At 35.0% G+C, this 11,333-nt stretch overlaps 1 pseudogene; it reads left to right on the top strand.

Annotated features, from left to right (window-relative positions):
- The first annotated feature begins 10,829 nt into the window (after positions 1-10,829).
- On the top strand, positions 10,830-10,948 carry LOC112476989 (annotated as a pseudogene).
- Positions 10,949-11,333: the final 385 nt, after the last annotated feature.

The raw sequence follows: 11,333 nt of genomic DNA, 5'->3' as shown, positions 1-11,333 counted from the left end.
AGACCAAGAAAGGCATTTCGATTTACATTTATAAAAATTTAAATGGTTATAAAATGCAAGTTAAAAAAATTCAAAGGTGTAAACATAATATGAATGTAGAATTAGGAAGATCCACTTGGTAATCTCAGGCCTGTAAATAATCAGAATTATTTTCTCTTGGTTAAAAGCCAGTTTGCTAAATTCTATGACTATTTTTGTGAAAGTATGTATTTTAAAGACCATGTAAAAAATCTAATATTTTCCTTCTTCTTTACTGAGGTCTTTTTCTCATAGAGCCTGCCCTATTTCACCAACAGATCTTTTTTGTAGAAAAGATTTTTCTGAAAGGAGAATTTGTCTCCATAAATATCAAAGAACATGCTCTTATTGTGATGATGTCATGGCATATCATGACAAAAGTAAAAATTTTCTATGCTTTTAATCTACCTTTTACCATCCTTGTGATGTGACTTCTTTTCATTGAATCTATTTACCTTACTGGTTTCCCCTTACTAGCTATAGCAAGTACTAGTTGAGATCATTTAAATGTAGACGGTGTTAGAAACAGCAAGGATAAACTGCAATGCTTTCTGCATGACTTGTTCTTCATTCCACATCAACTTTAGATGTAGAAGTAGGGGTCTCATAGTAGAAAGCACACTAGACTAAGAGTCAAAAAACACATGCTTCAGGCACTTTCTAGTTGTTCTTACCTTGGGTGAGTCTATAAGGCTTCTAGTGATTGTAGCACCAGTGGAAGGTAGAGGCCCTTTCCGTCTAATGGCTTTTAAAGAATTTTAGTGGTTGTGGTAGTTGACTCCTCAGTAGCATTCCATCCTCAGATGATTAATCTAAGACAGTGGTTTTCAAATTTGACTCTACATTAGAGTCTCCAGGGAAACTTTTTAAACTCTGGGTGCCCTGGCCACATACCAGACCAATTAAATCACAAACTTTGGGGGCTGGATCCAGATATTCATATTCTTAAAGTTTTCCCAGTGATTCCAACAGGCAGCCAAGACTGAGAACTAATGATGTTGGGAATGCCGTAAGCTTTGCTAGTAACTAATTTATAAATGTGATCCAATTCTGGACGACAAAATGCAAAGCAAAGGCTGCAGGAAAGCTTTGGGGAAAGACATCTTTCCTCCAAAAGAACAGAAGAGACAAAGGGAACTGTTAAAAGTCTGAGGTTGAAAATATCTCACAGAGGCAGAAAGAGCTGCCAAATCAGACAAAAGTAGAACTAAACATGGAGCTCGCCCAACCCCTAAGCTGCTAGTTATCTGAGATTATAAATGTCCTCATTGAATAAGTCAGATTCACAGCTTTTCTGTTATTAGCATTGAAACATCCTAAGTGATTTTCCTCCAAATGTGAAATATTGATTTTACTCCTGGCTGCTATAACTTTTTTTTTTTTTTTTTGCTTTGCTTTCTTTTTTTTTTAATTTTCAGTTACAGTTGACAGTCAATATTATTTTATATTAGTTTCAGTAACTCCAGGTCAGTGGTTCTCAAGCCTGTTAAGATGAATACCACTTTTGAAAAAATGTGAAATCTTGAACCCCATCCCAGACCTACTGAATCAGAATCTCTTGGGCAGAGCCTAAGATTCTGCATTTTAACAATGCTTGCCAGAAGATTTCAACACAGCCAGTCTGTACTCTGGTGTTTTGGAAATAACTACTTTTCTAATAAAGAGAGAGAAAAGTTAGAAAATAGAGCAATTACATCATGCAAAAAAGATGGAAAGAATTTTGAACATATTCTAGTATGGCTTTATCACCTCACAGATGCAAAAATTGAGGGCCAGAGTAGTGTAATTATTTGCTCAAAGAAAAATAGTAGTTCTTTAATATAGGTACAAATTTTATGTCTATATTTGAGTTTTGGTCTCTCTACAACTGGATATTTATTTCATTCTAAATCCGAATGTGGATTTATAGATTGTAGACACTATTCTCTAAACGAACCAGGGCAGAAACTATCTGAACTATATACTATCTGAACTATATTAACATATTGTTCATCTAACATATAGCTTATACCAAAGACTTGTTTCATGCACCTCTTGTGCTCAGAAATATTGAGTTAATTGCACTGGAATTTCCTTGCTCTTTGCTCTACTGAGGTAGAATGTGGTTAGAAACCAGTGGTCTACGGGGAAAATTGCCAATACTTCAAACAATATCTCCTGTCAGACTTGTTTGATCTCCATGTGTTTATTACCTTTTAGATTTTCCCTTGGATATTTCCCCCTGCACAGGATTCTTTAGCTTTCTACTGAGATCATTTTAGGTAATTGACACCATATGAAAATTGGTATTTAGGTTGGGAGTTCTTATCCAACATACCAAATTCTGTAGAATGTTCTTTACATTGTACTACTAGTGAGGAAAATTTGCCTCTACTTGCCCAATAATAATAGTATTATTATTATACTGTAATAAGGAATACATTATCTCATTCTGGAGGGAGTTGGAAATGGAATGACTTTATTAATTAGGTTGATACCTATAGGTAAATTGTACTATAGTAAAGCAATGACATTTAGCATGTTCTGAGGAATATATATATATTCCTCATATATATATATATATATATACACATATATATATGCTATATATGTATACATATATATCTTCTCCACATCATTATAAAATTTGATGTTATCAGGGTAAAATTGTGGATCTTCAGACAGCCTTGCTATTTATGGATTCCTTACTCATTCAGAATCAGAAGGTATGTAGGGATTCTGTACTCTTCATATCTTTGAGTATAATACATGGTGGTTTGGGGCTGTGTATATAGAAGATTTGTGCTCCTTTGTGTCTCATGGACAAAATAATGTTTGTAAATATATACATTTTAAAATATCAGTACTATTAGTTTCTGTTTTCCTGTTTCTAAGTATTGTCTTTATCTCCCCTTAGATCTAACCGCAAGGACATTTAAAGTTATAAAGTTTAATACATGGGCCACAAATTGTAGAGAAAAAAGACAGAAGTCAGTGAAGGAAATCCATTCTGTTCCATTCCTTTAGGTATCTTGGAACTTTTAATAAAGAAAAAGTGATGGAGTAAAGTGTGAATGTATGGGAAATACTCAAATGAGTAAAAATTCAAGATATTTTTTAAAATGCTGCATTAGTATAGTAGTATCTTTGCATTAAAAACAATGTAACCTCTGTGATAGCAAGAGAGTTAAGGCTAAATTATTGTTTCTCAAACTACCTTCTGCAGGATGATAATTATGCAGAATACCAAATAAAGTTACATGAAAAAATTTAAGTGAACAAATAGTTTGGAGAAATTGAGTTAAACAGGACCTCTCAAAGCCTTTAATACTTTACCATTAAGTGTTACTATCCAAAAGTGAGGCTCTAATCTGCCACCTTTTCCAAACATATTTGACCATATGCTTATTTTCCCCCCTCTTTCATTACCCATCCCCCATTTCCACCCCTGACCTATGAATGTTGCCATTTCCCCTTAAGAACTGGATCTCTGAAGGTGGGGTGCCTCCTCTCACATGCTCATGGCGTGCACTCAGGGGGCCTGGCACACCCCGGGTGTGGTCCATGGCTCCGCCTGGGGCATGAACCCAAGACCTTCTGCATGTAAAGCAGATGCGCTAGTCCCTACACTATGGAGCCACCCCCCATACGCCTATTTTTTTAGTGAAGCCTTTTGCAGGAGTAAAATTGATATGTAGCTATCCGTGGCATCTTAGGAACTACAGTAAGGACAAATCAACTCACTGATTTGATGTGAAACAGAGTGGATTTCTGAAAGTAAGAGAGAGGGCTAAAGGCTGGGATTGCCCAGTGTGACTATGTCTGCATATAAGAAGCCTTGACACACGTATATAACAGGAACATGGGGCTGCTGCTCTGTGGTCCCTTGAGATTTACTTGTGCCCCTCACTCATAGAAAATGTTACCTACAAATTCTTTTTAGAATTTGATTTAATTTTTATTGAAATACCTACTTCTATTTAAACATAGCACCATGACACACATACACACACACCCCTCCCCAACGGGACTCCTATTTTCAGTGAGTATCCAATGATTGAGCTCATTTCGTTACTGTTGTTGATGTCATGAATTTTTGAGCCAACTTTCCGATAAAGACCTGGCTCTCAACCACATTGACTAGGGGCTGTATGTGAGAATCAAAATGAGGCACTTCTTTCTGACTGATTTTCTCTTCCAGCATTAACATAATAAACATCATTTATTGAGCTTTGTGTCACATAAATCACCTCTATATTACCTCTTCTCTTTAAAGTAGCCATTATTGTCTTCATGTTACAAGTGAAGAAACTGAATCTTGGAGAGTTTAAGTAACTTGCCATTGTAACACAGACGTCTCCCCATAAACCTGCACTTTAATGGAAGTTAAAAAAGGGAATATTGATAGCCTCAAGAGATCAATAAAAAGGAACAGTTACTCTTGATAGTGTATTAATTTGTAAGTATCTAAGAAGTCAAAGTGATAGCTACTTATCCTTCTTTTCTCTCTAGGTTTGGTTAAAATCCTTCTAAATCCTCTTTTATTTTCAGTGGCTAATTATACCAAACTCCTATCAAAATGATCAAATCCAATGTGTGTGTGTGTATTAGGGTGGATAAATGACAAAATATCTAAACGATTTTGTAATCAAAATCTTGCACTTATAAACTGGTAAGCCAACCATGGAAAAAACTCAAATATAAAATTAATGCAATAATGGTGTTTATGTTTTTATTACCCTGTAATTATATCATTCCTCTGATTGTTTTTCTTTTCATGCTGGTCTATAAAACATCGCTGCCTCAACTTGTTTTAAACATCTACATTTGTAGGATTAGGACTAGTGATGTTTTGCCAGTTTCCATGGAAGGGAAGCCAGATGCACCAAATCCACCATCTTTGATAATGTCCTTCATTAATTTGACACCTGGCACTCTCAGCTATATTCTTCTTGATGGAATTGTCCTGGTCTTTAGATAACAGTATACTCTTTGTCATAAGAAATAATGTTATAAAATTGGTTATTGTACTGATTTTTATACTTTGCTGTTATAACTTACATTAGTTATCTATAAATATTGATTTATTACAAAGGTAAGGTTGATTATTTTTAGGGTTGCTTGTTCAAATAAAATTTTCCATATAATATATTTTTTTTATTCCAAAGGCACTTTTTACTTGTCTTTATTTTTTTGCAGTATTCCAAATACTGCCAAAATTTGTATTAAACTACAGAGACACAAATCTAGATCTGCCAAGATGGATCAATTAATGGGTGGTTAGTATTTTTTCTTTTCTACAAAAGGATTAATTACAGAATTCTTGTAAATGGCAAGTTTTCAATATGATCACTTTTCTAGAAGTCCATTTTCTAACAAGTTTCCAGTAATCAATCCCTTACGTTAAGTGTGTTATATTAGTGAAGTATGTATGCTTGCATAAATGAAAAGTGTTCTACATAAAAATTGGGGGTTTATATCTGGAAACAAGAAATTGCTACTAGAAAATGTGTTAACCTGAACCATCTACTTCTATTATCAATTAAAACACATTTAAAGTAAATAAATATTTAACAGCATATCTATATTTTTTCTGCCATGACTCCAATATTACTCATTATTTTAATATAAGGAAATGCCTAAAAAACCTCCAGGTTTTTACTTAAGCTAATAAATGCTTAGCCTTAGCCCTACAATTCTTTTAAAAATATAAAATCTTGTTTGCTAATAGATATTTTCTATTAAAGTTGGCCTTTGGATTTATCTGTTCTTCTTGGAAAAGTTCCAGACCATTCTGGCTTTGACCTTGTAATCCAGTATTGCCAGTCAAAGTAGCATTGTGTAAGAGTATCCCGTGGCTCTTCTTTGACCTATATCTCTCCAGCTTTCTTACTCTCCGCTCACTTCCTCCTCTGCCTGCAGCACCAAGGGGCAATGAGGGCAGTTCCAGACTACTTCTTCAACTTTATAATAAAATGTTGCTGGAGGAACAGGGTCCATGGGCTAAATGTGGAGACGATTGCTACTCTAGATGGTACTGCTTTTTTATAGTCCATAAATGTTAACATGCTCCCAGGTGTTTCTTGTGAACACTGATGTTCAAAAACTGTTGTTCTAGATGACTAGACTGACTTCATCGTATGTACTGTGTAAAAGAAGTATACTGGAGACTTCTGGGAAGATGGTAAAATGAGGAGACCCTTAAATCTCTTCCAGAGAAATTCTACTGAAATATCTATAAAACTATCAGAAACTGAAAATATCCTTAGTAAGAGCAATAAGTCACAAGAAATAAGTATGTACAAGGCTATGACATTTTTACAAGTGTTTAACCTCCCCCAAAAGTTTTTTTTTTACCTCTAAAATGGCATTATCATTCCCACCTTATAAAAGGGTTGTGAGGATTAAATAGTAAGGCACATAAAAAAAGGTAGCACAGCAGCAAGTATGTAGAGAACACTTAAAAATTGTTTACTCTTTCCACTAAGATTTTCATCAGCTTCTACCTACTCCAAGCTAGGTGTATAAACTAGCTATTTGTTGGCACTGCACCACTTAGGTCTGAGCCCCCACTTTACCAGTTAATAAGGTTTGGTATTATTCTGGGGTTCCAAACCCAAATTTTTAGTGCATTAGTTTCAGTGAACTTCTACTTTTGTCCCGATTCTCGGTGTTAATGCAAATCTGCCTCTGCCTTCCACTTCGTACTTTGTTTTTGTTTTCGTTTTTGAGAAGTGTTTTTATCTTTTATTTATTATTTTTTATTTCTTTTATCTTTTATTATTTTTTAATTTCTTTTATCTTTTATTTTTTATTTTTTATTTCTTTTATCTTTTATTTTTTATTTTTTTATTTCTTTAAATTTTATTTATTTGTTTGTTTATTTGTTTATTTTTTATGGTGACATGGGTTAACGAAATCCAATAAGTTTCAGCTGTACACTTTAACAGTAAGTGTATTGTTAACAGTTAGACATATATATGTTTACACTGTGTGTTCACTTCCCATAGCCCATATTTCTTATATCTAGTCAGACTTCCCAAGTATTCTTCAGACATCAAATATTACTGAGACTCAGAGGTCCCGCTGAGGCCTCCTGATCTCTTACACATCAGTGCTCACTAGCCTAAGACTTACATTCACTGCCCTGCCACCACTTCATCCTGCTGACTCCTGTCTATGGAGGAATTCTCCTGTGGGTCGCCATTTCCAGTCACTTCTTTGCTGCCCACAAGTATTCTCCCTCTCATCTCAGAATGTGTTATAGCTTGGAACTTTCACCACTACTTTCTACAAGCTTCTATGCAGTATGGTAGAGAGTGAATACACACCCTTTTCTGTCCTATGACTCCTCCCCAAGCTTGCTCCTCTATTTATAAACCATCTTGCCACCAGCTTTGATTCAAGTTTCCTTCATATTCATTTACATCACAGATTAATGAGATGAAAATTAATGCCCCCAAAACACAATACTAACACAAAATGTGACAAAATTTTAAACTACGTGAAATCCATAAGCATCTAAGCAAAGAAAAAAAACACCTATTACAACTTACTATAAAAAGAGCTAAAATCAGGTTATTTTCGGATTTCTTCTGTGTAAACATCAATTCTGAAAGACGACAGAGTGACAATTACATCGCCCTCAAGGAAAAATAAAAGGAAGACCCAGGAGTTTTATACAAAATCAAGCAAGGTGGAAAGGAAATAGGATATTATCTAATTCCTAATATTTCTGAAATATACTATCAAGTGAGATTTTTTTACTAAAAAGTTATACATAAAAATTTTTTGAATAATTATATTTTTCCATTGATTTTTAATATAGTTACAAGGATATGTTCCCATAGGAAGAGAGAAGGAAGAAACAACAGCCACTTTAGAAGAAGTTTCTGCTTTTTGTTAGCCTCGGTGACTTATATCCCACATGTCAACTTTAGAAAAAGGTGGTAAGTTATCTAATCATATTTTGAATAAACATTTGACTGATAGTACAGTTAAACGCTGTTTCTTAGAGGATTCTCACTGGCTCCATGGAAGCTGAATATATAAAGCCAATCGATGCACAGAAATGATTTTGCCTATTTCCTCACTGGAATTCATAGTCTGGAAGAGTTAGCTAAGAAATTTTCAGCTAAGAATTCAGATTGCTCTGGTTTATTAACAAGTGTAGAGTTTGGTAAAGCTCCTATTTCATGGGCCATTAGAGAATTTCCAATTACCGCCTTGTTTTCAGTTGAATGCATGTGGTCATAGACATTGCATAAACTTTTGAAAATGATTTTTGCTCTTTTCTGAATTCATTTATTCAACCAAAACAGATCATGCCAGGAACCATGCTAAATGTGAAAATAAAAAACATACACAAGACTCAATCTCTACCCTCAAAGAAGCTGTTTCTAATCAAGCAGGAAAGTTAACAGTTTGAAGCTTCTTTAGCTTAAAGTTTTGTTTTGCACTGGCTTTCGGAAAATGCAAGATAGAGTTATAAAAAATGGATGCGCTGTGCATGTAAATCCAACTGAGGAAAATCACAGTTACTGAGCACTCACAATTACTGAGTGCTTACTATATACCAGATCCTATGCGAAGTACTGTACAAATTTTATTTAATATAGTCCACACAGTAATTTCATTTTTCATAGGAGGAAGAGAGCCTTATTGCCATTTTACAAATTAAGAACTAAGCTTAGAGAAGTTATTAGGTATAAGTCATATAAATTGTAAATGGCAGAGAAAGATTCAAACTCTGTCTATATGACTCTAAAGTTGGTGGTTCTTGACCTCTCTGCTGTCACCTCCATACTGAATGAGGAAGACGAACATGCCCAACATCTTGTGCACAAAGTAAGATTAATTTGGATGCAAAATCTTCTTCTCATGGAACTCTTTTGCCACCCAGCATGATCTTCTTAACTGACATTTGTTCTAATGATGTGGCAGATTCGGGGGTCTATTATCATTTGAGATGATGTAGAAGGTAAGGAGAAGGTAGGGATTTATAGCCCTTTACACATTATGTTGAAAGTAAATGTTTTTTATTCGTAAAGATATATGTACCCCATGTTCACTGCAGCATTATTCACAGTGGCCAAGACATGAAAACAACCAAAGTGTCCTTCAATAGATGATTGGATAAAGAAGATGTGGAACATATATACAATGATATACTTCTCGGCCATAAAAAAAGCTGAAATACTGCCATTTGCAACAACATGGATAGATCTTGAGATTATCATGCTAAGCAAAATAAGTGAGATTGAGTCAAGAATCATTTCACCCATAGGTGGGATATAATACTGAAAGCAACAAATCAACAAGACAAACAAAAACTCATAGACACAGACAAGAGTATGGTGGTTATCAGAGGGAAAGTTCAGTGGGGAAGTAGATAAAGGTAAAAGAAGATCAAATATATGGTGACAGAAGGATATCTGACTTTGGGTGGTGAACACACAATGCAGTGTACAGATGATGTATTACAGAATTGTATACTTGAAACCTATACACTTTTATTAACTAATGACACAGCAATAAATTTAATAAAAATTTTAAAAGTATATGTTTATAATTATAGACCTTCCCAGACATTTCTAAGGCATGATTTTCCTTATCTCTCTGTTAATGGAGTCTATCACTATGTCTAACAAAAAACGACTGTTTAGTATCTGATTTTGTAATGAACCATACAATAAGAGAGAAAGATAATGCCAAAGCTTCCCATAATATTTGTGAAGCACTGGGCAAAAACGCAAATGAAAGCCTCCAGTTTATGGTCTGCTCTCTTTCTTATTCTGGAATCAGTCCTACAGCATAAGAGTCCTTGAAACTTATGTAGGACACTATATTACATATGTCCAAGGTTTGTCCACACAGCATACAAATAGAACCCACCTGGCCACTTCTTAGGCCTGGGGTGTGCTCAATAGCCCTGCAGTGCCCCCTCAGGAGGATGGACCAGGTAATACACTCATGCAGTCCTAGAATAGAGCTGGGTCCATTTGGGACAGAGAACTCTGGGGATTTGTGAATCAGACTATGGTCTGGCAGAAAGACATGTAAGGTCTGGGTGGGCCCAGCTTCCCTTGGTCCCTTTCACTCTTAGCTCTGTGGGAAGGGACACAACCACAGGAAGGCTTCAAAGTGCAGGATCTAAAAGTGGTGCTGGATCTACCTAAGGCCTACTTTATAGAATCAGAAAACGAAAATTTGGACAATTTATGTTCCTCATTCAGGCTCAAAAAGATAGTGAGGAGTTACGGAACCAATGACTTCTAAGATCTAAGACATTTTTCACTATACCAGTTATCCTATTGTGTTTCTATAGGGAACAACAAAAAATTATCTAGAATATTTAAGAGCAATAAATTCTCTCTTAGTTTTTCTCTGCAGGAAAGGCTGAGTTATTCCTCTGACTGTCATCAGAAGATTCAAATCAACTTTATAACCTCTGGATCTCTGACCTTTAAAGCAGAGAGAATGGGGATGATTGAGTGATAGCGAATTTGTAAGGGCTTCTGTCTCCTGTGGAGCAGGATTGTCAAAAGTGATGCTTGTTGTGTTGAAAGAAAATTGAAGTTTTGTAAGAGCCGTAACCAGAGACCTCTTCTTATCATAATAGGTCACTCATCCAAATTGGTTTCTTGTCTGGACTAGATTGTGGGAAATGAGCATTTTCTTTCTTAGCAATTACAAAGACCTAACTGAATACCACGGCATCCTTGCTATCTGTATTTCTGGGTTCTAATTTATTTTCTGTTTAAATGTTAACTTCATTTACTTAGATTCTTTTTTTTAAAACATGAAGAAGAATATGTTAAAACATTAAGAAAGTCTACATCCATGCCACCCTGAACGTGCCCGATCTCGTCAGATCTCTGAAGCTAAGCAGGGTCGGGCCTGGTTAGTACTTGTAAGGGAGACCACTTAGGAATACCAGGTGCTGTAGGTGTTAAAAAAAAAAAGTTAAGAAAGACTAATATTAGTTTTTTGTGTTTTATTTTCATTCTCCTCGTGACCGAAATTTTCTTAAATTGAGAAGGAAGATGGAATTTTTTATGGGTGCTACATCTCAGGCTCTAGGCAAAAATTTGACATGATTTAACAACAACAACAATAAAAAGAGTAACCTAACAGCTTACCTTTTGTTTAAAAAGAAAATAGATTAAAGTGGCAAAGATGAAACTTATCCAGTATATTTTTTAAATTGTGGTAAAACACACATAACATAAAATTTACCATCTTAACCATTTCTAAGTGTACAGTTGAACAGTGTTAAGTATATTCACATTGTTGAACAACAGATCTCTAGAACTGAAATTCCATACCGATTGAAC

Source organism: Pteropus alecto, unplaced genomic scaffold (genome assembly GCF_000325575.1).
Source record: "Pteropus alecto unplaced genomic scaffold, ASM32557v1 scaffold222, whole genome shotgun sequence".
Taxonomy (NCBI): domain Eukaryota; kingdom Metazoa; phylum Chordata; class Mammalia; order Chiroptera; family Pteropodidae; genus Pteropus; species Pteropus alecto.
This window is presented reverse-complemented; position numbering and strand designations above follow the sequence as displayed.